This window comes from Herpailurus yagouaroundi, unplaced genomic scaffold (genome assembly GCF_014898765.1).
Source record: "Herpailurus yagouaroundi ecotype Mexico unplaced genomic scaffold, PumYag 308, whole genome shotgun sequence".
NCBI lineage: Eukaryota > Metazoa > Chordata > Mammalia > Carnivora > Felidae > Herpailurus > Herpailurus yagouaroundi.
In genome coordinates this window covers 567919-595080 of record NW_024412525.1, presented here as the reverse complement: position 1 = coordinate 595080, position 27162 = coordinate 567919, and the positions used below count along the sequence as shown (strand labels likewise).

The 27162-nt window shown below is 37.1% G+C and overlaps 1 long non-coding RNA gene across 1 annotated transcript; it reads left to right on the top strand.

Annotated features, from left to right (window-relative positions):
- Positions 1-9993: 9993 nt before the first annotated feature.
- Positions 9994-26600, top strand: LOC121021675 (uncharacterized). The gene is made up of 3 exons (XR_005786644.1): positions 9994-10029; positions 18095-18097; positions 26589-26600. It is a non-coding gene; the product is annotated as an uncharacterized LOC121021675 (long non-coding RNA).
- The last annotated feature ends 562 nt before the right edge of the window (positions 26601-27162 follow it).

Below are 27162 nucleotides of genomic sequence, written 5' to 3'. Positions count from 1 at the left end.
AAACAATCCGTATCTTGGTTAATTTAGATAGAATGAGAATTTTGACGCATATTTCTAAGGAAATGAATTTATTCCAAATCTGAAGAGAACGTTCCCATAGAATAGTATAATCAATGCCTGGGAGCACACTATTGTTTTTCCAGAGTCAGAGAGAGCACAAATGTAATTTGCCATATATATATATATATATATATATATATATATATATACACACACACACGCACACACATATACATATACATGCACATGTATATTTATATATGTATATATATAAAATATATCTAAAATATATAGAATTAGGTTCCAGCAGCATCTCTCTCCCTCCCCCTTTCTCCCTCCCCCCTTTCCCTCCCTCCCTCCTCCCTTTCCCTCCCTCCCTTTCTGTCTGTCTGTCTCTGTCTCTGTGTCCATCTCCATCTCTCTCTCCCTCTTTCTTACTCCATTTCTGAGATCTTTCTACTTTTCTGGCTTTATTCCTAAATAAGCTCCCTTATATGGTAACAAGATGTCCACCAGCATCTCTGTGTTTATATTCTATAAGTTTTAAGTCTAAAGAAAAAGATATTTCTTCCTGTTTCAACAAAAACCCCACAGATGTGTTTTATGGCTCTGATTGCCTGACTTGGGACATGTGACCATTCTGAATGAATCCTGTGGTGTACCCCTCCAGACAGATCCAGATCACATATCCTCCCTTCAATAAGGGACTGGTAGAAAGAAGGTAGGGATATCATCCAAAAGAAAATTAGAGCATCAGTTGCAGATGAGAAGGCAACAGATGCTATTTAGACCAAAATAATGCTTACGTATATTGAAAAATTTTGAAGTATAATTTCAATACTCTCATACATTCTCTAAAGTTTTGGACTCAAAGCAATAATGTCTCTAGTCAAAGAGAATAACATTGTCCATAGCCTTGTAGATTTATCTACATTTCTTTATGTGGCACTCTGAGTAAGAACTATATTGAAAACAAGCAGAAAGTAAAAAAAAAAAAAAAAAAGCATAACCTAACATGAGCTAAAGTCAGAATGTTTTCAATGATGGCTAACTAGAATTATTCTATAATTACTCCACCACAGCCCTGAAAGTGAGTCACCAAGAAATGAATATTTATAAGCTTTCTGACCTCAAAAAATTCAAAATCTTAAAGGAGGTCACCTAAGGAGACTGTGGAAAACTTCCATGCAACTTATTGGCAGATGATTTTAGTTCTTATTTCAAAAAGCTTGGTATGAAATGCATGCCATCTGGTTACTGGGAAAATTCTAGTGTGTATTAATTGCTTGTGTGAGAGACATTCCTTCCATTTAGTTGTAAATGATTGCACCTGCAAAGGGAAAGAAAAAAAAGAACATGTCTTATCACTTGCTCCTGGGGCTGGAAGATTTGATGACACAATACTGCTATTTCATCCACTTTTAAAATCTGTGTCTGATCAGTACAGCTGTTCTCCCACAACTATTTTGAATATGCTGTGTTGTACGCTAGAACACAGGATTGCCGGGGAAATTTTTCAAATAGCACTAAATGTGAAGACTGCAGTGGTTCCTTTCCATTTCTTGAAGGCATTTATAACTATTTCAAGATAAAATGCAGGTACTTTGATTTTGATTTTAACCCTATCAAAGGAGTATATTTCAGGAAAGCAGATTTTAGGCAATTCTGTATTTTCTAGACTCGCTTGACATAGTTGGCAGATCTCTGCCTAAAAGGACAAGTGGAAATCTCCCTGGAAGGATCCTTTGTCACTTTCCCTGTGAGACCACAGAGATAGTCTATGCATCTAGCCTCAAACTGGGAGATTTATAGACTTTAAAAGTTAAAAACCCTGTTACAATAAGCCTTGTAATACTCTAGTCTGTTTTGGGGATCCAGCCATTATTTCCTCTGTGGAGCACTATGCATTGCACTCAATGTTGCAAAGCCAGTAGAGACAGAGTTTTCCTTATTGGTACAGAGGAAAGATGATAGGACTTTAAGTTTAGGTAGAGTTTATTCATATCCCAGCTCTGCCACTTATTAGCAGTTGTGATCTTGGGGAAATTACTTGCATTTTGTGGGGTTTAGTTCCTAAAAATAGGATTAAATACAATTTTCCTAGGGCAGATGAGAAGTTTTCATGAAATATTATATGTGAAAGTGCTTGGCACATAGTTAGAACTAAATGAATATTAATCTAATGTCTCTTCCTCAGTTCAAGTATTATAGAAGTGCTCTATTATTGTCAGTTTCCCAAATTAATTTCATTCTACCTGCCACATTTACAGCATGCACAAATTATTTTCTGCTAAGTGAGTATTATTTATAGATTAGGCAAGCACCTCATAAAGAGGGATTTCTTCATTTGTGGGTATCAGGCATTGCGAAGGAATAAGTAGATTGTAAATATTGGCAGAATCCTTACTACTGGATCTGATTTTATTCTTCCAACATGTGAAAAATCTTTCCAGGAAGTATATTTAATATGTCATTTTGCTGAATGGTAGCTTTGATTTCTACTGCCAGAGGTGATCTCTTTTTTATCAGATAGAGCGATTCAGCTCTTGATATGCCCATATCATAGAAAATATGGGAGTAGAAATCCCAGGAGTACTGAACTATTTAATCAAGTGGTGATAAACATACTTATTCAATACCACCAAGACAAGGAGGATACGATACTGTCTTCAGAGAATAGGAATGCAACTATCAATTATGGCAGCTGAGTAGTAATTTGGGTCATAGCCCTGCAGTGGGAAACTTGGCTTGCCGTATACCTGGTGAAGCCTTTAAATCAAGGAATGTGATGTGGAAGTCAAAACCAAATAGTTAAAATCTCTAAAGACCTGTAGCAATTTATCATAGACAAGACACAGTGTATAGAGTACAACAAAATAGACACCAGGGATAATGGTTCTTGACTATTACCCATCTTTGAAGAGTGGCATGAGATTGAATTGTCACAAAATTGTTTGTCATACATCGAACTGAATGCATGTGTGTTTTTCCCGTTCTCAATCCCTTTTTTTTCCAGAAAAACTTAAACACATACATTATTACAAAACAGAAAAGAAGAACCTAATTGTCATAAGAGAGGTGTTAAAAGATAAAATTATTAACATCTTACTCACTTCTATCCCAAATTTTTAAGGGTATCAACTTGCTTCTTAAACATTTAATTTTACTGTGCCAGATTCTAAATGGTGTGAATTTGTAGTTTCAAGCATTTAGCTTCCCTTAACACCACCTTAACAGCTGATATTTGTGATTAATAATATATATCTTTTAAATCAATGTTTTACCATAATATTTAAAAACTGTGTTTTTAAAGAGCTTATGCTCCCTTGGCTAGAATTAGTTAATTCACACTAATGATGTTTTGATTAAGAAAATTTCTTTTTCATTGGATTCAATGGGGTTTTTAGAAAATTTGTTTAATAGCTCAATATTAAAGTTGCATTTTATTAATTGGAGCTGGGATTTGATTTCCTGCATGTTAAATGTTGTAGCTACTGGAAACACTACTTAAATAATTGTTGGTTTATTGTGCAGGTTGGTTAAGGTCAAGGAGACCAAATCTCAGCTTAGATTTCAGAGATGACAGAACATATCTGTTTTGATGAGGGAGTTACTATGTGCATAAAGATGTCCTCTCTCAGGGATCATATCACTTTGCTATTTTAAGATCTTTAATATTTTATGCATTATGCATTTGTCAGACAGGAAGATACTTTCCCCCACTAAAAAGGCATTTTTATTGAGGAAGTTGTAGCCAAAAATAAGAGCTTATATTCCAGTTAGTAAGAGTTAACCAAAACTATAAATATATAAGGTCTAATTATGCAAGGAAAATAACTTGAACATTATTATAAACCATGAATTAGTTTTTTAATCTTGACTTTTGTCTTTATATTGTACTTGTCTTTAAAACAGAATGATTTTAAAATTAAATATATTTAAAATAATTCTTTAAAGTAAACAAAATATTAAATATTTACAGCGGTTGTTTTCAAGTTTTTATTTAAATTCTAGCTACCTAACGCATATGGTAAAATTGTTTTCAGGCATATATGCAATGGTTTATCACTTGCATATAACACCCATTGCTCATCACAACTACCCTCCTTAATACCCACCAAGAATTTAGCCTGTCCCCCACCCACCCCCCCTCCAGCAACCCTCAGTTTGTTCTCTATGCTTAAGAGTCTCTTATGGTTTGCTTCCATCTCTCTCTTTTTTTCCCTTTCCTGTATGTTCATCTGTTCTGTCTCTTAAATTCCACATATCAGTGAAATCATATGGTATTTGTCTTTCTCTGACTTATTTTGCTTAGCATACTATACTCTAGCTCTATCCACATCATTGTAAATGGCAAGATTTCATTCTTTTTGATGGCTGAATAATATTCCTTCTTATTCCTTCTTATCTTCTTTATCCCTTCGTCAGTTGATGGACATTTGAGCTCTTTCCATAGTTTGGCTATTGTCGATAATGCTGCTATAAATATTAGAGTGAATGTGCCCCTTCAAGTGAGTATTTTTGTATCTTTTGGGTGAATACCTAGTAGTGCAGTTGCTGAGTCGTAGGGTAGTTCTATTTTTAACTTTTTGAGGAACCTCCGTACAGTTTTCCAGAGTAGCTGCACAAGTTTGTATTCCCACCAACAGTATAGGAGGATTCCCCTTTCTCCACATCCTCATCAATATCTGTTGTCTCCTATGTTGCTAATTTTAGATATTCTGACAGGTGTGAAGTGGTATTGCATTGTGGTTTTGATTTGTATTTCCCTGATGATAAGTGATGTTGAGCATCTTTTCATTTGTCTGTTTGTCATCTGGATGTCTTCTTTGGAAAAATGTTCATGTCTTCTGCCCATTTTTTAATTGGGTTATTTATTTTTTGGGTGTTGAATTTGATAAGTTCTTTGTAGATTTTGGATACTAACACTTTATCAGATATTCCATTTGCAAATATCTTCTCCATTTCTGTAGGCTGCCTTTTAATTTTATTAATTTGTTTTTTTTTTTTTTTTTTTTGCTGTGCAGAAACTTTTTATCTTGATGAGGCCCCGATAGTTCATTTTTGCTTTTGTTTCTCTTGACTCTGGAGATGTGTTTAGTAAGAAGTTGTTATGGCCAAAGTCAAAGAGCTTTCTGCCTGTGTTCTCTTCTAGGATTTTGGTGGTTTCCTGTCTCACATTTAAAGTTTATTTATTTATTTTTGGGAGAGTGAGAAAGCTCACAAATGAGTGGGGTAGGGTCTGTGAGAAAGGGAGAAAGAATCCCAAGTAGGCTCCACAGTGTTATCATGGAGCCTGATACGGGGCTCAAACTCATGAATTGTGAGGTCATGACCTGAGCTGAAATCAAAAGTCAAACACTTAATTGAGCCACCCAGGGGCCCCTCCAATCTCACATTTAGGTCTTTAATCCAGTTTGAGTTTATTTTTGTGTATTGTAGGAAAGTGGTCTAGTTTCGTTCTTCTGCGTGTTGCTGTCCAGTTTTCCCAGCCCCATTTGTTGAAGAGACTTTTTTCCATTGGATATTCTTACCTGCTTTGTTGAAGATGAGTTGACCATATAGTTGTGGGTCCATTTCTGGGTTTTCTATTCTGTTCCATTGATCTATGTATCTATTTTGTTAAATCTGGTTTTAATTATTTAGCTATCTGTGTTTGCACAATTCTCTAATTCTGCCCTTCATAGAAGTATAGTTCCAATTTCTCACTTCACCACAAGGTGAGGACTCAGGCCAGGGAACTGGGGGGAGATTAGTTATGACAAAGTTATGTCCCTCACACCATTTCCCTGCTTACATCCCTAGGATTCATGTCTTGCATCACTTCCTTCTTAGGTTAAAACCCTTGGAACAGAATAAGGTTGATGTTCTGTGACTTAGCCTATTGAATTAGCCTTATCTCATTCTCTGACAGCAGAATGATAACAATAGCAATACCCTTAGAAAATCACACACACACACACACACACACACACACACACACACCCCTACACTCAGATGCACACAAAGCTAGATGACTGTTTCAGTTACTGCATTGGCTTGGATGGGAAAGTATGGTTGATCAGAAGCCAAAGATGGGAACAGGATGGAAAGAGAGGTTTTCCAGATAATTACACAAGAAGCATATTCTGGATGCTTTCAGATATATCTCCCTGGAATACTTGTTCTGTCTTCTGCCTTCTATTTCTTACCCTACTATCTCCATATCCTTCATCTATGTTATTATCTGTCTTTATTAATGAAGCCTCACTCTGTGTCAGGGAAGTCAGAGTTCCTGGCTCCTGTTGGCTGAAAGATAAGAAGAAGATCTAACCATTTGCCACAATGTTTCTATGGGGAAATGCTTCATGGATTTCAACTAATGATGTATAAATAGCTTAAGAACAACACTCTTTCTGTTTGGGGGACCAGAAGTATATTAATACCTTTTTATCTAGGATGGATCCATGCATTTTTCCTTTCATTAACCTATTTCTCTTAGGAAGAGCTATCAATTACCCCTAGGAACATGGTCTGAGTTGTGTTGCCACATGGCCTTATTTGCAGCCACGTTAGTCACTGGGTGAAGTTTTACCTGTATTGGCGTAGTGCTAGTGACACCATGATATGAGAAGCTAAACTAAAATATTAAAGATCTAAAAGCACAGATCTCTTGTAGCAAGACACCAAGACAGCATGTTGCTCTATGGCTCAAACATTTCTTCTTACATTAATACTATCTTGTGGGTTATCACTTACAGAAGAAAAAAACTTTTAAGTGTGGCATCAAAGATCTTACATGATCTCCTTTTTACCTTTTCAGTTTTCTCTCTCATTTCTCCCCTATGTACTGAAAACTTTTCAAATCACTGAGCATGCCTCTTCTTCTTTCTTCTGGCTCTTTGTACGTACAGTTTCATTTGCTTCCAGACTCTTACCATACTTCATTGCCCTGTTAACATATTTTTACTTAGATTTGCTTCAAACCAACTTAGGTTTATTCCCTGTGACAAGTTCTTGACTGGTTCTCACAACAATGTGATTAAGCACTGCTGTTAAGAGCTCCCCCAGTGCACGTTCACCTTCTTATGTTGAGGCACTTCAAATTCTGTTTTCTTTTCTTCCGTCTTTGATTATGCATTCCTTTAGAGCCTGTGCTGTTGTATCTCTGGTATTAAGATATTCACTAAATATTTGTTTCTGTGATTGAAACTTGAATCTTCAGGTACCAACTGTTAGAAAAGTACATTATAACTTCATCAGTGATGCCACAACTAAGTAGATATTTATTTAGGGATTCTTAAAGCTGGAGGAAAAAAAAAATGAAGCTTATAAGGAGCCATAAGCTGTATAGTCAGCTATTGACAACTCAAAAATTATTTGCTAAGAATCTGCTCTCTGACTGGTATTTTGCTATGTATTTTAATGGGAACAAATTAGAAATAGAGGACACAGAAAGGAAATAAGCTTTGAAAGATCAGAATGAATTTGAATTGAATTAAAAGCTTGGATTGGAGAGTTGTTATAGATACTTATTAGAAACATTGGAACACCAGGCTGAGAACTTACACTGAATGAGAAGTCAAGAATCATTGAAGAATTGTAAGGAGAATTACATGATTATAATAGTGATAATGATGGATAAGATAAAAAGAACAGAAGTGATTTTTCTTGGAATTACTTTTGACTTTCATATACTTTCTTTTTAGTCTCTCACTCTATACTTCTTCAAATGCTGAGTTAAGGACATGAAATAAAAAAAAATTAAACTAGTCACTTTGACACTTAATGACTAAAATTATGGATCTTTGGGTCAAAAAAGTCTTAGTCATCTACTTGAAGTGACTGATCACTTTATTCAGGATTTGAGTTTTTTACCAATAAGGTTTTTATTACAATCTATACTTTCAACTCATATGTACTGATCTAACTTACTCAACTTTTGAAAGGAAGCTCTCAAAGGGTTTATTTTTATATTTAAGATATGCATCTCTTTTAGATCAACCACTAGTCTTAGATCCTCTCTTTGAGATTACATATGACAAATCAGCATGTATTTGAACACAGCTACCTTGTTTTTGCTGAGGTTTCTCTACTCCAGAATAAACATTTGATTCCATTCATGCTAATCTACCTGATGTCATATTAAATTTTAGGTACAGGGGTAAATCTATGTGTCCTTAAGGAAGATGTTTACATAACAGAAATGCTGTCCATAACTATGTGTCTGGATTATTTATTTGCATGCCTGCTTAGGGTCTTCTGTTTTGTCTTCTTGTAGTTTGATCATTGATTTTCCTAGCAATTCTGATTCTGGTGTATCCATGCTTCAGTTTGCTATGTATTTTTAAGTAACCACAGTATCTGACCTAACCAATCTCTGCTTCATCATTGACAACATTTTGGCTTCTTATCAAGGTCCACATCACCCCATTCTCCATGATCCAACATAACAGTTGCTATTTTCATCTTTGCTCTTAGCCTTTCATCACTCAAAATATTATGATGACCTTGTCTAGTGATGAAATTGGATATAAAAAGCAGCATATTTTCCCTATTTTGTACTTTTACAGTTGTGTTTTTTGGTAGGTAGTGAAAATTTTTATGTTTATTGATATCAGATTACATCATGTTATGTTTAACTGATCATCAGTCTACCCTGATGACAACATACTTATCTGGTATACAATATATCCCATTCCATTTATAATATGTTTTGGAGGTTTAAAAGAGAATCAAACTGCATTTTAAAAAATCATCTTACCAATCTTAGACATAAATTCCTTCTATCAAAATATTTTGTTCTTTTTGTTATGAAAAATGATTTTATTTGACACAGAAGTTGGAAGCAAAAGATTATATCATCTTTTGTCAGTGACTGATGGCAGCTATATCTTTTTTTTTTTTTTGCATCACCATGCCTTTATTCTCTTCAGAGACACTTATCATTAACTATAGTTTTTTTTTTAATTTGTTTACCTGTCTGTTGCCTTCATTCCTCACTAAAATATAATTCATAGTAGTTATAATTTTCAGCAAGACAAGGAAATGATTTTTTAAATGTTCTGAATTGTTTTCTAAAAAGAATCTTCCAGCTAGTTTTGAATCTCTAAAACATTGTATTTGTTTGTCAATTTAGTGCATTTCATCCAGAAAATACCCTTCATTCTCTGAATCTGGATTTGTAGTTTATAATATATGCCTGAAGCATATTAGTCCTATTCATCTTTTCTTTTTTTTCCCCTCATAAATGTCAGGCAAAATTCATCTACCCTTAGGTTCATGGGTTTCAACTATAGACTCATAATTTCTTTAATTGGGCAACTATAATGTTTCACCTACCATTCATTATGCTTGTTTGAGCTTAGTTACGTTACTATCATTTCACATGGATCAGGAGTCTAACCAAACATCAAGTTACAGTGAACTCTCTGAAGTTTATTATTGTGCTGAACTAAAGCTCAACTTATTTTAATCAACTTGCTCATTAACATTTTCAATTTATTTTTCATAGCATATATGTTAGTTTATGGATAGCATTGGTCTGTAAGCTAACACCTCCTGAATTGAGGTGTTATTTTTCTGCATTAAAAAAAATGTTTTCAGATTCCAGTGTGGGCATGTTTATCTGAGCATTTTTCTTCTGAATTTTCCTTTGCAGTAAAAATGTTAATAGAGGTAAGTGAAAAATAATATTGATAAAATGTAAAGTATCATCTCATCATAGATTTTCTGTGCCTCATTAACTTAATTAATGTTGACTCCATCCCAGTCATTATATGGAAAGCCATGAAGGTCTCAGTTATGTTCACTCATTTTTGTCATTTTTTCTGCCCCCTTGTTAGTGTCCACCACTTAGGAGGACATTTGAGTGCCATTCTTCATCACTGCTACTGCTGTTGATGGTTTCTGTGAGACTCCTGATGACATTGCCAAGGCTGCTGTTTCCTGGGACAGGTGGTTGAGGCACTGTGACAGCTGCATTCACTGGCATTCTGTTGAGGTACATAATGCCCTTGAAATCCATCCAAGTGGTTGTTTGTATCAGTAGTAATCCACTTTGCAAATCTCTGTCTTTTAATTGATGTAATTAGACAATTTACATTTGATGTAATTATTGATCTGTTAGGGGTTACATCTGACATTTTATTTTCTTGTTTTCTGCTTGCTCCCTCTGTTTTTCACTTCTCTATTTTCTTTTTTCTTCCTTCCTGTGGATGATTTGAACTTTTCTTTAGACTATGTTTTTTATTATATCTTTGTGTGTATAGATAAATATATATGTATATAAATATAAAAGATATGGATTTATACATATATGTGATTATTTTTGATATATTACATGATATATAAGTAATTTATCCATCTACTAGTATTGACATTTCACCAGTTAAAGTGAAGTACGATAACTTTATCTTCCTTTATTTTTTTCTGATTGTGATAAAATTGCCTTAAACATTTCCACTACATGCACTGAGAACCACTTCATGCAGTGTTACAATGTTTGCTTCAAACATCAAACATTATTTAGAAAAGTTAGGAAGAAAAGGAAAGGGTATTACATTTATTACCCATATTTTTGTTCTTTTTGTTGCCCTACAATTTAAAACTTGAAAAATAAGTTTTTTTTCCTTTAGCAATTTTTTTCCAGATACCACTGATGGCACCAAATTCTCTTAGTTTTACTTTATCTATGAAAGTCTTGATATCTCTTTATTTCCTGAAAGATATTTTTACTGGATATTGGTTTCTGGTTGACAATAGTTTTTCTGTTAGCACTTGGAAATTGTACCACTTTCTTCTGTCCTCTATGATTTCTGATGAGAAATCTGTTATTCAAATTTTTCCCCTATAGCTAAAGTGTAGGTATTCTTGCTGCTTTCAATATTTTTTCTTTCTTTTTAGTTTTAATAAGTATGATTATGGTATGTCTTGGCACAGAATTTGGGGGGGGGTTAGGTTCCTCTATGCTTCTTGAATCTGTAATTTATAGCTTTTGCCAAATTTGGTAAATTTGTGGCCATTATTTCTTTAAGTACATTTTAAGTCCCACTTTTTTTTCTTTCTCCTTCTGGGACTCTGTTTAATAACAAAGGTGTTCACATATCCCTGAGATTCTGTTCATTTGGGCAATGATTGCCTTTGCTCATTCAAGTTGAGATTTTCCTGGTTCTTGGTATGAAAATAATTTTCTATTGTGTTCTGGATATTTGTGGTATTATGCTATGAAGATCTAGGTCTTATTTAAATCTTCTGTTTTAGCAAGTTTTCTCTGACAGAAGAAAGGTAGCACTACATCATTAGTGCTGGGTGGGAGTGGTTCACCATCTGGCCTTCATTGACACTCCAAGGGGGAAGGGTGCCTTATTACCAGTCAACAGGGATGGGAGTTGAGGTTCCCACTGGCCCCTGATGATACCACCCTGTCTGGAAGGAGGAGAGGTGCTTCTTTACTGCTTCCCATGTTGTCTCTACTGATACAGGGATAGGGGGAGCAGTCCTCATTAATTCTGAGAGGTTGCAAAAGTCCTTAATCCCTGTCCATTCTTTTCTGACACTAAGCAAGGAGGGAATTGGGTATGCCATGACTCCCAGGTCAGAATGTAAGTCCAGACTCTCCACATGGTATCCACTGACACCACAGAGGGGTGGGGATGCTATTTTGGGGCTGGAATAAAATTCCCAACTCCTTGCCACTCAGCCTTCTCTGACACGACCATGATTGTGGAATTGGGAACTTTATTATAGTCCAAGAGTTTAGGCTCCCTTCTTAGCCTTTGCTGATTAGTTGGGGGTGAGGCTGCAGGATTTTTTGTCAGTTTTTTGATGTTTGAGTGGAATTGTGTGGTTGTTGTCTAAAAGTGTCCTGTTTTGCTAGGCCTCTTTTCTGGTCCTTTGGTTAGAGAGAGCATGCTTTTCTTGTGACATCTTTTGTCTATATCCGATGGCATTTCTGGGTTGCTGGATTCCCTAGCATCCAATCCAGAATATATGAAGTAAAAAGAAAATTCTGGAAACTCACCACCATATTATTAATTTCTTAGTTTCCATGTCCTTAGTCTTTTCTCTCTACTTTCAGAGTCTTATTATGTTTCTTTTATATATAATACCCAAGGTTTTTATCTGTACTTAGAGAAATAAGGAGAAGGGAGGAATATTCCATATTCTGACACGTACCTTCAGTATGGTCAAAATTTGACGTTCACATCTTCAGTCTAAACAATTGGTTCCATATTGGGAGAGCAGTACTGCTAAAGCAACAGATATACCTTTAATAATAAGAGGCATAAATAAAGTCTCATTCACAGTATTAAACCTAAGATACTATTAAGCTTTTTTATTTCTATATGTACTAATAAAGTTAACCTAATCTTAACAATTGATAATGAGATACTATTCTCAAGCAAATAACTACAGATAAAAATGAAAAGGAAATAGAAGTAATATTTATTTTCCATGAAATTTCAAACTGAAGGTTGATGGGGGGAACTGGGGAGAGGGGAAAATGGGTGATGTGCATTGAGGAGGGCACTTGTTGGGATGAGCACTGGGTGTTGTATGTGAGCAATGAATCATGGTAATCTACTCCCAAAGCCAAGAGCACACTGTATACACTGTATGTTAGCTAACTTGACAATAAATTATATTTTAAAAAATAGGACTTTTCAAATATTGTTTACAAAAAATGTGAGTGAGAAATCTGACCTTTGAAATGAAATATGCTCTATTACATCACCATAATTGTTTAAGAAAGTTTAGTATGATTTTCACCACCCATTTGTGTATGGTATTATTATTTCTTAATAAAAGGCCATTCCCCCCCCCATTGTGATACAATGCCTCAAATGATTTTACCTACATGTGAATTTTTATTTCCAAATTGACTATAAGATCTCCAAGTTTTTACATTTTTTAAAAAATAATTTGACCCCAGCGTATATGCTGAATAAATGTTTTAAACTAAATAGAACTGAAAAAGCAACACAAGGGGCGCCTGGGTGGCGCAGTCGGTTGGGCGTCCGACTTCAGCCAGGTCACGATCTCGCAGTCCGTGAGTTCGAGCCCCGCGTCGGGCTCTGGGCTGATGGCTCAGAGCCTGGAGCCTGTTTCCGATTCTGTGTCTCCCTCTCTCTCTGCCCCTCCCCCGTTCATGCTCTGTCTCTCTCTGTCCCAAAAATAAATAAACGTTGAAAAAAAAATTAAAAAAAAAATAAAAAAAATAAAAGCAACACAAAAAGCATTCGTTGATCAAAGGAAATTTACTTCAGGTCATGGAACACAAAATTTCAGAGATGGGAGGAATCTATAAGTGCTTTTTCGTACCTAATAGCCATCGTGAATTCATGTCCAACAGAGATGATATGGAACAAAATTTGAAGCAGTGTGTGCTCTTTAAAGAAGACTGAGGTTGAGGTCATAGTATAAATGTCTCCTAAGAAGTGTAAACATTATAGGTTAATCTAGGACTGAAGGAAAATGTCTCATTTCAAGAGATGAGTGTTTGGTACTTAATATTGGGCAAAGAAACATTAGAAAAATTTTAATGAAGGGTATTAATTTATGATTTGTAAAAAGCTTTGTGAAGACAATCTTCAAAACCTCAAATCATTTCTACCCTGCTCTGAAAAAAAAAATGTTTTTCATGGTATGTGCTGATAAGTCAGAAACTTCTAAAGCAAAACTAACTTCTTTATTTCCTTTCTGTTTGTACAGGTTTTTACACATTTTAAATATAAATATTTCTATTAAGAAAATAATAGCACACATTTCATGATAGAAAAAATCCAAAATCCTTTGATCTTACGGTTTGATTGGTATTGGTATATCAAAAAGTTCCAGATCCAACATATAACCTGCTAAAAATACAGCTTTATAACTAGCCATATTTACAAGACTGTTTCAGCTCTATTTGTAGGAAAGGCTAAACTTTTCATGGGAAGAAATTCATTGTAAGCAAGACAAATGCAACCTGATCCAAGGACAGATGGAAAGATATGGGATGATCACAATGTGCATTACTCAGATTTAGTCTTGATCTTTTTCATCTCTTCTATTTGTCACCCACAATTTGAGATATTGGCCAAGTGTCTTGGAGAGGAGTAGTGGCTGTTTAAATAATACCATCATTATTAAGGTTTCTGAGTAAGAAATAGGCACTTCAACTTTGTAGACAGGCATTTCCCCTTGGGTCAGTACTGGGGCCACTGTGAGAAGTGACCTGGTATCATTGGAGCCTTTCCTGGGGGTCAGATAGGAGCATACTGAAGAGAAAGTAGCCTGGAGATCTATGATGGACACTATATGAGACATCTTTTGGGATTTCCAGACTCTTTTAGTAAAAATGGAACAGAGGGTAGGAGTGTCCATGGGGACAGCAATTCTGGAGATGAAAGCTGAGCCAATGAGAATAATTTATTTCCATCACAATGACCTTATTAGTTCCATTGTTTTTACCTTTATCAATCTTCTAGATTAATGCAGTATGGAATGATACCAATCAGATTAGAAACCTAACTTACTTTTAAAATTTATATTCTTTTGCAACTAATTTATAGCACACATTTGAAAATTTCTTGCCCTACTTTATAGCTACCTTTGGCCATTGACCAAATAAAAATAGTTTGATCAACCACACCTTCCAGAAGACTTGGCTCCTGGGACCTCTGCCAATCTACAAATACTTGCTGCTGTGTTTCAAAATATAGTTAAGTATTTTGAGCTATTATTAGTTACACTGATAAATGGAATTTTTAAATTTTTATTTTACAAACCTTAAATATTTTTATTTGAAACTTGATTCTCTATTAAAAGTCTCAATAATATCCCTTTTGCAGCTATTAAAAATTCTTTGACACCTTAGTTTGGGCATTGACTGGCTCTATGACCATGAGCAAGTGAGTCATGGAACCTCTTTGTAATAAGTCCCAAAGCTGTGACCTTCTCAAGTGTTTCTTATTTTTGTTTACCCTACCCCTTACCCCTTAGGTGAGACAGGAAAGCTAGAGAGAGTTGAAGTCACCTTTTTGCCTATGTGAGATAAGGTTCTGGTAAGGTCTTTTTCATTGGAGAGTAGGCCTTTGTTATGGAGTATGCATACTCCAAACTGGTCATACTTCAAAATGGTTATTTTTCCCATCCCTCTGCCAAGATAGGAGGTGATATATGTTGGCTCTTCAAAAAGGTGGGTTTCCTGGAGGTAAAAACAATGAAAGTATTGAGAATCCCCCAAGATTACAGTCCTGAGAAGTTTTTTCACTCTCAAGGAAGTCCGTGTTCATCAATTCATCAAAATTACAATTGAAATGTATATTTACCATTTAAATTTATGGCTCTAGCAGTTTCTGCTCCGGGTAAGCTAAACTCAGCTGTGCGTCCTTCTGTTTGCCTGTGTCTCCAGATTTTTGGATGCCAGTGTGCCCTATGACCTCAAGAAAGTTATTTTCCTCAGCCGCCAAATTTTTAGCTTTTTTTTTTTTTAATGTTGTAACATTTGGGGTGGCAACTTTAAAGCACTTTATATGTAGGAACTGAAACTTAAAGTACACATTAGTTTTCAGTTTTTATTCATTTATTTTTTTTAATTTAAATTCAGTGTCTATTCATGACTTCTGCCCATTTCATCACTGGATTATTTGTTTTTTGGATGTTGAGTTTGATAAATTCTTTATAGATTTTGGAAACTAAACCTTTATCCAATATGTCATTTGCAAATATCTTCTCCCATTGCATTGGTTGCCTTTTAGTTTTGCTGATTGTTTCTCTTACCATACAGAAGTTTTTTTTTTTTTAATTTTTTTTTCAACGTTTTTTATTTATTTTTGGGACAGAGAGAGACAGAGCATGAACGGGGGAGGGGCAGAGAGAGGGAGACACAGAATCGGAAACAGGCTCCAGGCTCCGAGCCATCAGCCCAGAGCCCGACGCGGGGCTCGAACTCACGGACCGCGAGATCGTGACCTGGCTGAAGTCAGACGCTTAACCGACTGCGCCACCCAGGCGCCCCCATACAGAAGTTTTTTAATGAGGTCCCAATAGTTCATTTTTGTGATTTGGTTACCTGGCCTCTGGAGACATGGCAAGTAAGAAGTTGCTCAAAGAGGTCAAAGAGGTGGCTGGCTGTTTTCTCCTGTAGGATTTTGATGGTTTCCTGTGTCCCATTAGGTCTTTAATCCATTTTGAATTTATTTTTGTGTATGGTGTAAGAAAGTGGTCCAGGTTCATTCTTCTGCATGTCACTGGCCTGTTTTCCCCAGCACCGTTTGCTGAAGAGATTGTCTTTTTTCCATTGAATATTCTTCCCTGTTTTGTCAAAGATTAGCTGGACATACATTTGTGGGCCCATTTCTGGGTTCTCTATTCAGTTCCATTGATCTATGTGTCTGTTTTTGTGTTGGTACCATACTTTCTTGATGATTACAATGTTGTAATACAGCTTGAAGTCTGGAATTATGATGCCTCCAGCTTTGGTTTTCTTTTTCAGGATTGCTTTGGCTAATCAGGGTCTTTTCTGGTTCCATACAAATTTTAGGACTGTTGTTCTAGTTCTGTTGAAGGAGGCTGGTCTTATTTTGATAGGGATTGCATTGAATGTGTAGATTGCTTTGGGTAGTGTTGCTATTCTAACAATACTTGTTCTTCTGATCTATAAGCATGGAATATTTTTCTATTTCTTTGTGTCTTCTTCAATTTCTCTTATAAACTTTGTATAGTTTTCAGCATACAGAACTTATACCTCTTTGGTTAGGTTTGTTCCTAGGTATCTTCTGGGTTTTGGTGTAATTGTAAATGGGATCAATTCCTTGATTTCTGTTTCTGCTACTTCATTATTGGTGTATAGACACGTGGTACATTTCTGTGCATTGCTTTTATATCCTGCGACTTTGCTGAATTCATGTATCATTTCCAGCAATTTGTTGGTAGAGTCTTCCATTTTCTACATAAAGTATATTGTTATCTGCTAAGAGTGAAAGCTTTACTTCCTCCTTACTGATTTGGATGTTTTTTATTTTATTTTTTTGTTGTTGTTGTCTGATTGCTGAGGTTAGGACCTCCAGTGCTATGCTCATGAGATTCAACATCCTTGTCTTATTCTTGACCATAGAGGAAAATCTCTCAGCTTTTCCCCATCGAGGATGATATTAGCTGTATATGGCCTTTATGATGTTAAGGTATATTTCTTCTATCCCTACTTTCTTGTGGGTTTTTATCAAGAATGGATGCTGTATTTTGTCAAATAGGTTTTCTGCATCTATTGTGAGGATCATATGGTTCTTATCCTTACTTTTCTTAAGGTGGCATATCACGTTGACTTATTTGCAAATATTGAAGCACCCCTGCAGCCTAGGAATAAATCCACTTGATCGTGATGAATAATTCTTTTAATGTACTGTTGGACTTGATTTGCTAGTATCTTGTTGAGAATATTTACCACCTTGTTTATTAGGGATATTGTCCTGCAATTTTCCTTTTTATTGGGGTCTTTGGTTTTGGAATCAAGGTAACGCTGGCCTCAGAGAATGAGTTTGGAAGTTTTCCTTCCAGTTCTATTTTTTGGAACAGTTTGAGAAGAATAGGTATTAATTCTTCTTTAAATGTCTAGTAGAACTTCCCTGGGAAGCCATCTGGCCCTGGAGTTTTGATTGTGGGGAGACTTTTGGTTAATGATACAATTTCTTTGCTGATTATGGATCTGTTCAAATTTTCTATTTCTTCTTGTTCAGTTTTGGTAGTTTTTATGTTTCTAAGAATTTGTCCATTTTTTTTTCGAGATTGCCCAATTTGTTGGCATATAATTGCTCATAACATTCTCTTATTATTATTTGTACTTCTGAGGTGTTGGTTGTGATCTCTCCTCCTCCATCATGATTTCATTTATTTGGGTCCTTCTTTCCTTTTTCATAACTCTGGCCATGGGTTTATAAATTTTATTAATTCCTTCAAAGGACAAGCTCCTGGTTTTGTTAATCTGTTCTAATGGGTTTTTGTTGTTGTTTGTGTTGCTGTTGGTTTGTTTCTATATCATGTATTTCTGCTCTAATTTTTATTATTTCCCTTTTTCTGCTGGTTTGGACTTTATTTGCTCTTCCTTTTCTAGCTCCTTGAGGTGTAGATTTAGGCTGTGTATTTAAGAATTTTTTTGCTTCTTGGGGTAGGCCTGTATTTCTATATACTTCTATCTAATGACCTCTTTTACTCAAATCCAAAATTTCTTGACCATCGTATTCTCATATTAATTTCTTTCCATATTTTTAAATTTATTCTTTAATTTCCTGGTTAACCCATTCATTCTTTAGTATGATGTTCTTGAACCTTATACATCTGTGGTTTTTCCAAATTTTTTCTTGTCATTGATTTCAAGTTTGATAGCATTGTGGTTTGAAAGTATTCATGGTATGATATCAATCTTTTAGTATTTGTTGAGGGCTGATTTGTGACCTAGTATGGGATCTATTCTGGACAATATTCCATGTGCACTCAAGAAGAATGTGTATTCTGCTTTGCGATTAAATGTTTTGAATATATCTGTTAAGTCCATTCAGTCCAGTGTGCCATTCAAAGCCATTGTCTCCTTGTTGATTTTCTGCTTAAGTATCTGTCCATTGCTGTGAGTGGGGTGTTAAATTCCCCTACTATTATTGTCTTATTGTCAATGAGTTTCTTTATGTTTATTATTAATTATTTATTTGGGTGTTTATGAGTAGAGGTCATAAATATTTACAATTGTTAGATCTTCTATTTGGAAAGACCCCTTTATTATGTTATAGTTCCCTTCCATCTCTTATTACAGTTTTGGTTCAAAATCTAGTTTGTCTGATATAAGTATGGTACTGCAGCTTTCTTTAACATCAAATAGCATGATAGATGGCTCTCCATTCCCTTTACATTTAATCTTAAGGTGTCTTTAGATATCTAAAATGAGTGTCTTGGGGCGCCTGGGTGGCTCAGTCGGTTGAGCGTCCGACTTCGGCTCAGGTCACGATCTCACGGCTCGTGGGTTCGAGCCCCGTGTCAGGCTCTGGGCTGATGGCTCAGAGCCTGGAGCCTGCTTCCAATTCTGTGTCTCCCTCTCTCTCTCTGCCCCTCCCCCATTCATGCTCTGTCTCTGTCTCAAAAATAAATAAACATTAAAAAAAAACTTAAAAAAAAAATAAAATGAGTGTCTTGTAGGCTATATACAGATGGATGTTGTTGTTGTTGTTGTTCTTCTTCTTCTTCTTCTTCTTAATCCTTTCTGATACTTTATGTCTTTTGACTGGAGCATTTAGTCCACTTACATTCAGAGTGATTATTGATAGGTATGAATTTAGTGACAATGTATTACCTGTAAAGTTGATGTTTCTGGAGATTTTCTCTCTTCCCTTCTAGTCTTTGTTGCTTTTAGTCTTTCTTTTCCACTCAAAGAATCCCCTTTAATGTACCTGGTAGGGAATGAGAGAGGAAGATGGCAGCTAGGAGGACACTGGGCTTACCGCGTCCTGCTGATCACTTAGATTCCACCCACACCTGCCTAAATAACCCAGAAAACCACCAGAAGACTAGCAGAATGGATTATCTGGAGCCAAGCATAGACGAGAGGCCCACAGAAGAGGGTAGGAATGGCAGAGAGGCAGTGCGCACTACACAGACTGGCAGGAGGGAACTGGGATGGAGGGGCAGCCCGCTGGCAAAGCAGAGTCCCCGAGTCTGGCTTGCAAAAGCAAAGGGGCTGGATGGAGTGTGTTCGGACAGCAAGTGGGACTTAACATCTGGAAGGTTATAAGTTAACAGCTCTGGTCAGAGAGCGGGAGGGCTGGAGGACAATGAGAGGGAGAGTTGTTGAGCCCCGGATGACAGCTCAGCTTGGCAGGGAACAAAGGCACTCTCCAGTGCCATCTCCCTCACCCACCCCCCAGCCAAAATTCCAAAGGGAACCAGTTCCTGTCAGGGAACTTGCTTGCACCTCACAAACACCCAACGCTGTGCTTCTGTGGATCCATCCCTTCAGCGGGTCTGACTCTCTCCCGGTGCCACAGGGCCCCTGCTGAAGCAGATCACTGAAAGAAAAGCGAGCTGAGCCTGCCCCTCCCGCCCCCATGCACCATGCCAATCCACCCCAGCACCACAAGCCTGGCAGTCTGCAAGTAGCCCAGATGGGCCATGACACCTCACAGTTAATCCCGCCCCTAGGAGAGGGGAAGAGAAGGTACACACAATTCTGAATGTGGCCCCAGTAGAGGGCTGGGGGCAGACATCACGTCTGGCTGTGGCCCTGCCCACCAATGCAAGTTATTCAAGACAGCACAGAGGAAGTGCCCTGCAGTTCCGCACCACTCCAGGGACTATACAAAATGATGAAACGGAAGAATTCCCCTCAAAAGAATCTCCAGGAAATAACGACAGCTAACGAACTGATCAAAAACAATTTAAAGAATATAACAGAAAGTGAATTTAGAATAATAGTCATAAAATTAGTTGCTGGACTTGAAAACAGTATAGAGGACAGCAGAGAATCTGTTGCTACAGAGATCAAGGGACTAAGGAACAGCCAGGAGGAGCTAAAAAATGCTATAAATGAGCTGCAAAATAAAATGGAGACAACCATAGCTCGGATTGATGAGGCAGAGGAGAGAATATGTGAACTAGAAGATAAAATTATGGAAAAAGAGGAAACTGAGAAAAGAGAGATAAAAAAATCCAGGAGTATGAGGGGAAAATTAGAGAACTAAGTGATGCAATAAAGAGAAATAATCTATGCATAATTGGTATTCCAGAGGAGGAAGAGAGAGGGAAAGGTGCTGAAGGGGTACTTGAAGAAATAATAGCTGAGAACTTCCCTGATCTGGGGAAGGAAAAAGGCATTGAAATCCAAGAGGCACAGAGAACTCCCTTCAGACGTAACTTGAATCGATCTTCTGCACGACATATCATAGTGAAACTGGCAATATACAAGGATGAAGAGAAAATTCTGAAGGCTGCTAGGGATAAACGTGCTCTAACATATAAAGGGAGACTGATAAGACTCGTGACGGATCTCTCTACTGAAACTTGAGAGGCCAGAAAGAAATGGCAGGAAATCTTCAATGTGACGAACAGAAAAAATATGCAGCTGAGAATCCTTTATCCACCAAGTCTGTCGTTTAGAATAGAAGGAGAGATAAAGGTCTTCCCAAACAAACAAAAGCTGGAGGAGTTCACCACCACTAAACCAGCCCTACAAGAGATCCTAAGGGGGATCCTGTGAGACAAAGTACCAGAGACATCGCTACAAACATGAAACCTACAGACATCACAATGACTCTAAACCCATATCTTTCTATAATAACACTGAATGTAAATGGACTAAATGCGCCACCAAAGGACTTAGGGTATCAGAATGGATAAAAAAACAAGACCCATCTACTTGCTGCCTACAAGAGACTGATTTTAGACCTGAGGACACCTTCAGATTGAAGGTGAGGGGATGGAGAACTATTTATCATGCTACTAGAAGTCAAAAGAGAGCTGGAGTAGCTATACTTATATCAGACAAACTAGACTTTAAATTAAAGGCTGTAACAAGAGATGAAGAAGGGCATTATATAATAATTACAGGCTCTATCCATCAGGAAGAGCTAACAACTAGAAATATCTATGCACCGAATATGGGAGCCCCCAAATATATAAAACAATCACAAACATAAACAACCTTATTGATAAGAATGTGGTAATTGCAGCTGACTTTAATACCCTGCTTACAACCATGGGTAGATCATCTAGACACAGGATCAATAAAGAAACAAGGGCCCTGAATGATACATTGGATCAGATGGACTTGACAGATATATTTAGAACTCTGCATCCCAAAGCAACAGAATATACTTTCTTCTCGAGTGCACATGAAACATTCTCCAAGATAGATCACATACTGGGTCACAAAACAACCCTTCATAAGTATGTAAGAATTGAGATCATACCATGCATACTTTCAGACCACAATGCTATAAAGCTTGAAATCAACCACAGGAAAAAGTCTGGAAAACCTCCAAAAGCATGGAGGTTAAAGAACTCCCTACTAAAGAATGAGTGGGTCAACCAGGCAATTAGAGAAGAAATTAAAAAATATATAGAAACAAACGAAAATGAAAATACACAATCCAAATGCTTTGGGATGCAGCGAAGGCAGTCCTGAGAGGAAAATACATTGCAATCCAGGCCTATCTCAAGAAACAAGAAAAATCCCAAATACAGAATCTAACAGCACACCTAAAGGAAATAGAAACAGAACAGCAAAGACACCCCAATCCCAGCAGAAGAACAGAAATAATAAAGATTAGAGCAGAAAAAAACAATATAGAATCTAAAAAAACTGTAGAGCAGATCAATGAAACCAAGAGTTGTTTTTTTGAAAAAATAAACAAAATTGATAAACCTCTAGCCAGGCTTCTCAAAAAGAAACGGGAGATGACCCAAATAGATAAAATCATGAATGAAAATGGAATGATTACAACCAATCCCTCAAAAATACAAGCAATTATCAGGGAATAGTATGAAAAACTATATGCCAACAAACTGGACAACCTGGAAGAAATGGACAAATTCCTCAGCAACCACACACTTCCAAAACTCAGGAGGAAATAGAATGCTTGAACAGACCCATAAGCAGTGAAGAAATTGAATCAGTTATCAAAAATCTCCCAAAAAAATAAGAGTCCAGGACCAGATGGCTTCCCAGGGGAGTTCTACTAGATGTTTAAAGCAGAGATAGTACCTATCATTCTCAAGATATTCCAAAAAATAGAAAGGGAAGGAAAACTTCCAGCTTCATTCTATGAAGCCAGTATTACTTTGATTCCTGAATCAGACAGAGACCCAGTAAAAAAAGAGAACTACAGGCCAATATCCCTGATGAATATGGATGCAAAAATTCTCAATAAGATACTAGCAAATCAAATTCAACAGCGTATAAAAAGAATTATTCACCGTGATCAAGTGGGATTCATTCCTGGGATGCAGGGCTGGTTCAACATTCGCAAATCAATCAACGTGATACATCACATTAATAAAAGAAAAGATAAGAAACATATGATCCTGTCAATCAATGCAGAAAAGGCCTTTGACAAAATTCAGCAACATTTCTTAATAAAAACCCTCAAGAAAGTCAGGATAGAAGGAACATATTTAAATATCATAAAAGCTGTTTATGAAAAGCCCACAGCTAACACCATCCTCAATGGGGAAAAACTGAGAGCTTTTTCCCTGAGATCAGGAACACGACAGGGATGTCCACTCTTACCACTGTTGTTTAACATAGTGTTGGAAGTTCTAGCAGCAGCAATCACACAACAAAAGGAAATCAAAGGCATCAAAATTGGCAAAGATGAAGTTAAGCTTTCACTTTTTGCAGATGACATGATATTATACATGAAAAATCCGATAGACTCCACCGAAAAGTCTGCTAGAACTGATCCATGAATTCAGTGAAGTTGCAGGATACAAAATCAATGTACAGAAATCAGTTGCATTCTTATACACTAATAATGAAATAACAGAAAGACAATTAAAGAAACTGATCCCATTCACAATTGCACCAAGAAGCATAAATACCTAGGAATAAACCTAACCAAAGATGTAAAAGATCTGTCTGCTGAAAACTATAGAAAGCTTATGAAGGAAATTGAAGAACATACAAAGAAATGGAAAAACATTCCGTGCTCATGGATTGGAAGAATAAATATTGTCAAAATGTCAATACTACCTAAAGCTATCTACATATTCAATGCAATCCCAATCAAAATTGCACCAGCATTCTTCTCGAAGCTAGAAGAAGCAATCCTAAAATTTGTATGGAACCACAAAGGACCCCAAATAGCCAAAGTAATTTTGAAGGAGAAGACCAAAGCAGGAGGCATCATAATCCCAGACTTTAGGCTCTACTACAAAGCTGTTATCATCAAGACACCATGGTATTGGCACAAAAACAGACACATAGACCAATGGAATAGAATAGAAACCCCAGAACTAGACCCACCAAAATTACAGCCAACTAATCTTTGACAAAGCAGGAAAGAATATCTAATGGAAAAAGACAGTCTCTTTAACAAATGGTGCTGGGAGAACTGGACAGCAACATGCAGAAGGATGAAACTAGACCACTTTCTTAGACCATTCACAAAAATAAACTCAAAATGGATAAAGGACCTGAGTGTTAGACAGGAAACCATCAAAACCCTAGAGATAGCAGGAAAAGACCTCTCTGACCTCAGCTGCAGCAATTTCTTACTTGACACATCCCCAAAGGCAAGGGAATTAAAAGTAAAAATGAACTATTGGGACCTCATGAAGATAAAAACTTCTGCACAGCAAAGGAAACAACCAACAAAACTAAAAGGCAACCAACAGAATGGGAAAGGATATTTGCAAATGACATATCGGACAAAGGGCTAGTATCCAAAATGTATAAAGAGCTCACAAACTCCACACCCAAAAAACAAATAATCCAGTGAAGAAATGGGCAGAAACATGAATAGACACTTCTCTAAAGAAGACATCTGGATGGCCAACAGGCACATGAAAAGATGCTCAACGTCGCTCCTCATCAGGGAAATACAAATCAAAACCACACTCAGATATCACCTCACGCCAGTCAGAGTGGCCAAAATGAGCAAATCAGGAGACAATAGATGCTGGCGAGGACGTGGAGAAACAGGAACCCTCTTGCACTGTTGGTGTGAATGCAAACTGGTGCAGCCACTCCGGAAAACAGTGTGGAGGTTCCTCAAAAATTAAAAATAGACCTACCCTATGACCCAGCAATAGCACTGCCAGGAATTTACCCAAGGGATACAGGAGTGCTGATGCATAGGGGCACTTTTATCCCAATGTTTATAGCAGCACTCTCAACAATAGCCAAATTATGGAAAGAGCCTAAATGTCCATCAACTGATGAATGGATGAAGAAATTGTGGTTTATATACCCAATGGAGTACTATGTGGCAATGAGAAAGAATGAAATATGGCCCTTTGTAGCAACGTGGATGGAACTGGAGAGTGTGATGCTAAGTGAAATAAGCCATACAGAGAAAGACAGATACCATATATTTTCACTCTTATGTGGATCCTGAGAAACTTAACAGGAATCCATGGGGGAAGGGAAGAAAAAAAAGCGAGGTTAGAGTGGGAGAGAGCCAAAGCATAAGAGACTCTTAAAAACTGAGAACAAACTGAGGGCTGATGGGACGTGGGAAGGAGGGGAGGGTGGGTGATGGGTATTGAAGAGGGCATCTTTTGGGATGAGCACTGGGTGTTGTATGGAAACCAATTTGACAATAAATTTCATATATTTAAAAAAATAATGTACCTGGTAGAGCTGGTTTAGTGGTCACAGACTTCTTTAGTTTTTGTTTGGGAAACTCTTTATCTGTCTTTCTATTTTGAAGGAAAGGCTTGCTGGGTAGAGTATTCTTTGCTGCATATTTTTTCGATTCAGCATGTTGAATATATCATGCCACTCCTTTCTTTCCTTCCCAGTTTCTATGAAAAGGTCTGCTGGTAACCTGATTTGTCTTCTCTTCTATATTAGGGATTTCTTTTTCTTTGCTGCTTTCACGATTCTTTCCTTATCTCTGTATTTTGTAAAACTTACTATGATATGTCTTGGTATTGTCCAGCTTTTGTTGATTTTGATGAGAGTTATGTGTGCTTCCTGGATATGGATGTCTATTTCCTTCCCCAGATTAAGGAAGTTTCAGTTGTAATTGGCTGAATAAACCTTCTGTCCCTTTTTCCCTCTGTTCTTCTTCTGAGACTGCTATGATACAAATGTTTTTATGCCTTATGGAGTCGCTGAGTTCCCTGAGTCTACACTTGTTATCCAATATTTTCATTTCACCTTCTTTGCAGCTTCATTATTTTCCATAATTGTATCTTCTATATCACTTATTTGTTCCTCTGCTTCTTCCATCCTTGTGATCATCACATCCAGTCAGTTGCATCTTGGTTATAGCATTTTTTTTTATTTCAGCCTGACTAGTTTTTAGGTCTTTTATTTCTGCAGCAAGGGCCTCTCTGGTTTCTTCTAGACTTTTCTCAAGTCCAGCTAGTATCCTTATGATTGCTGTTTTAAATTCTGGTTCAGGCATATTACCTATATCTATTTTGATTAGCGCCTTGCAATGACCTCTTCTTATTCTTTCTTTGCAGATGAATTCCTCCACTGGCATTTTTTTTTTTTAGGTCTCTGTCTTTTGTGTGATAGGAAAGCTTGTGCCTGGTCTTATTTCCACTAGCTATGATCAGTAGACCTGGTGTATGCATGGGGAGGGGGAGTTGTTCTGGTCTTCTTGGGGAAAGGCCTCTGTTGCCCTGGCTCTCAATCCCACTTTCCCTAGTAAAAAAAAGGCACCTGCAGATTGCAGGGGAGTGGAACTTGGTGTAAACAGCGTCCACTATGAGCACCGTGCAGCTCCCTGAAGTCCATTCATACTGATGGAAGGGGTGAAAAACGTCAGAGAGCGCAATTCATGCCTGCTGCTGTTCAGGAAGCCTCCCGGAAGAGGACACAATCTCCCTTCTTGTGTCCCAGGTTTCTATCAGATCCCCGTCTTCACCCTGTCTGTGTCTAAGCAATCTTCCCTGCCCTCCCAGCAGTGTAGTGCTCCTGTTTTTTTTTTTTCTTTTTCTTTTTCTTATTTTTTTTTAATCTCAGACACATGGCTGGTTTCAACACTCCAAATTGACCTGGTGTGGACCCATGCTGATCCTCTGGGGGAGGGTCTTGCCATGCTGTGGCTTTTACCAGTTTGTCCCACGAAAGCGGTAGTATGACCATTCAGGGGCTTGGATTTTTTGCTAAAGCATAGAAAAAATCCAGCATCCAGGTTAGCTGCCATCAGTAGATATCTCTGCTCTCATGCTAATGAATGGGTCAGCTCAATAGAACCTTCTGGCTCTTGTCCCCTGAGAGGCAGTGCCACATCTCCCAAATTCACTCCAAGATGAACTGTCTCTCCCAGCATAACCCATGGGATCCTTAGAGCACAGGGTCTTCTCTTGTCCCTCTGCCATCCTTCTGCAGAAGAGCATTGCTACATCTGCCAGGTTTGACCCTAGCAATGGCGTGGACTTCTAAAACTTCAGACTTTGAGTTCTGCTACTTGTAAAAACTTGGGATAATCAGCCCCTCTTATTTTCCCATTCAGTGGTTTTGTGCGTGTTTTTCTTGTGCAA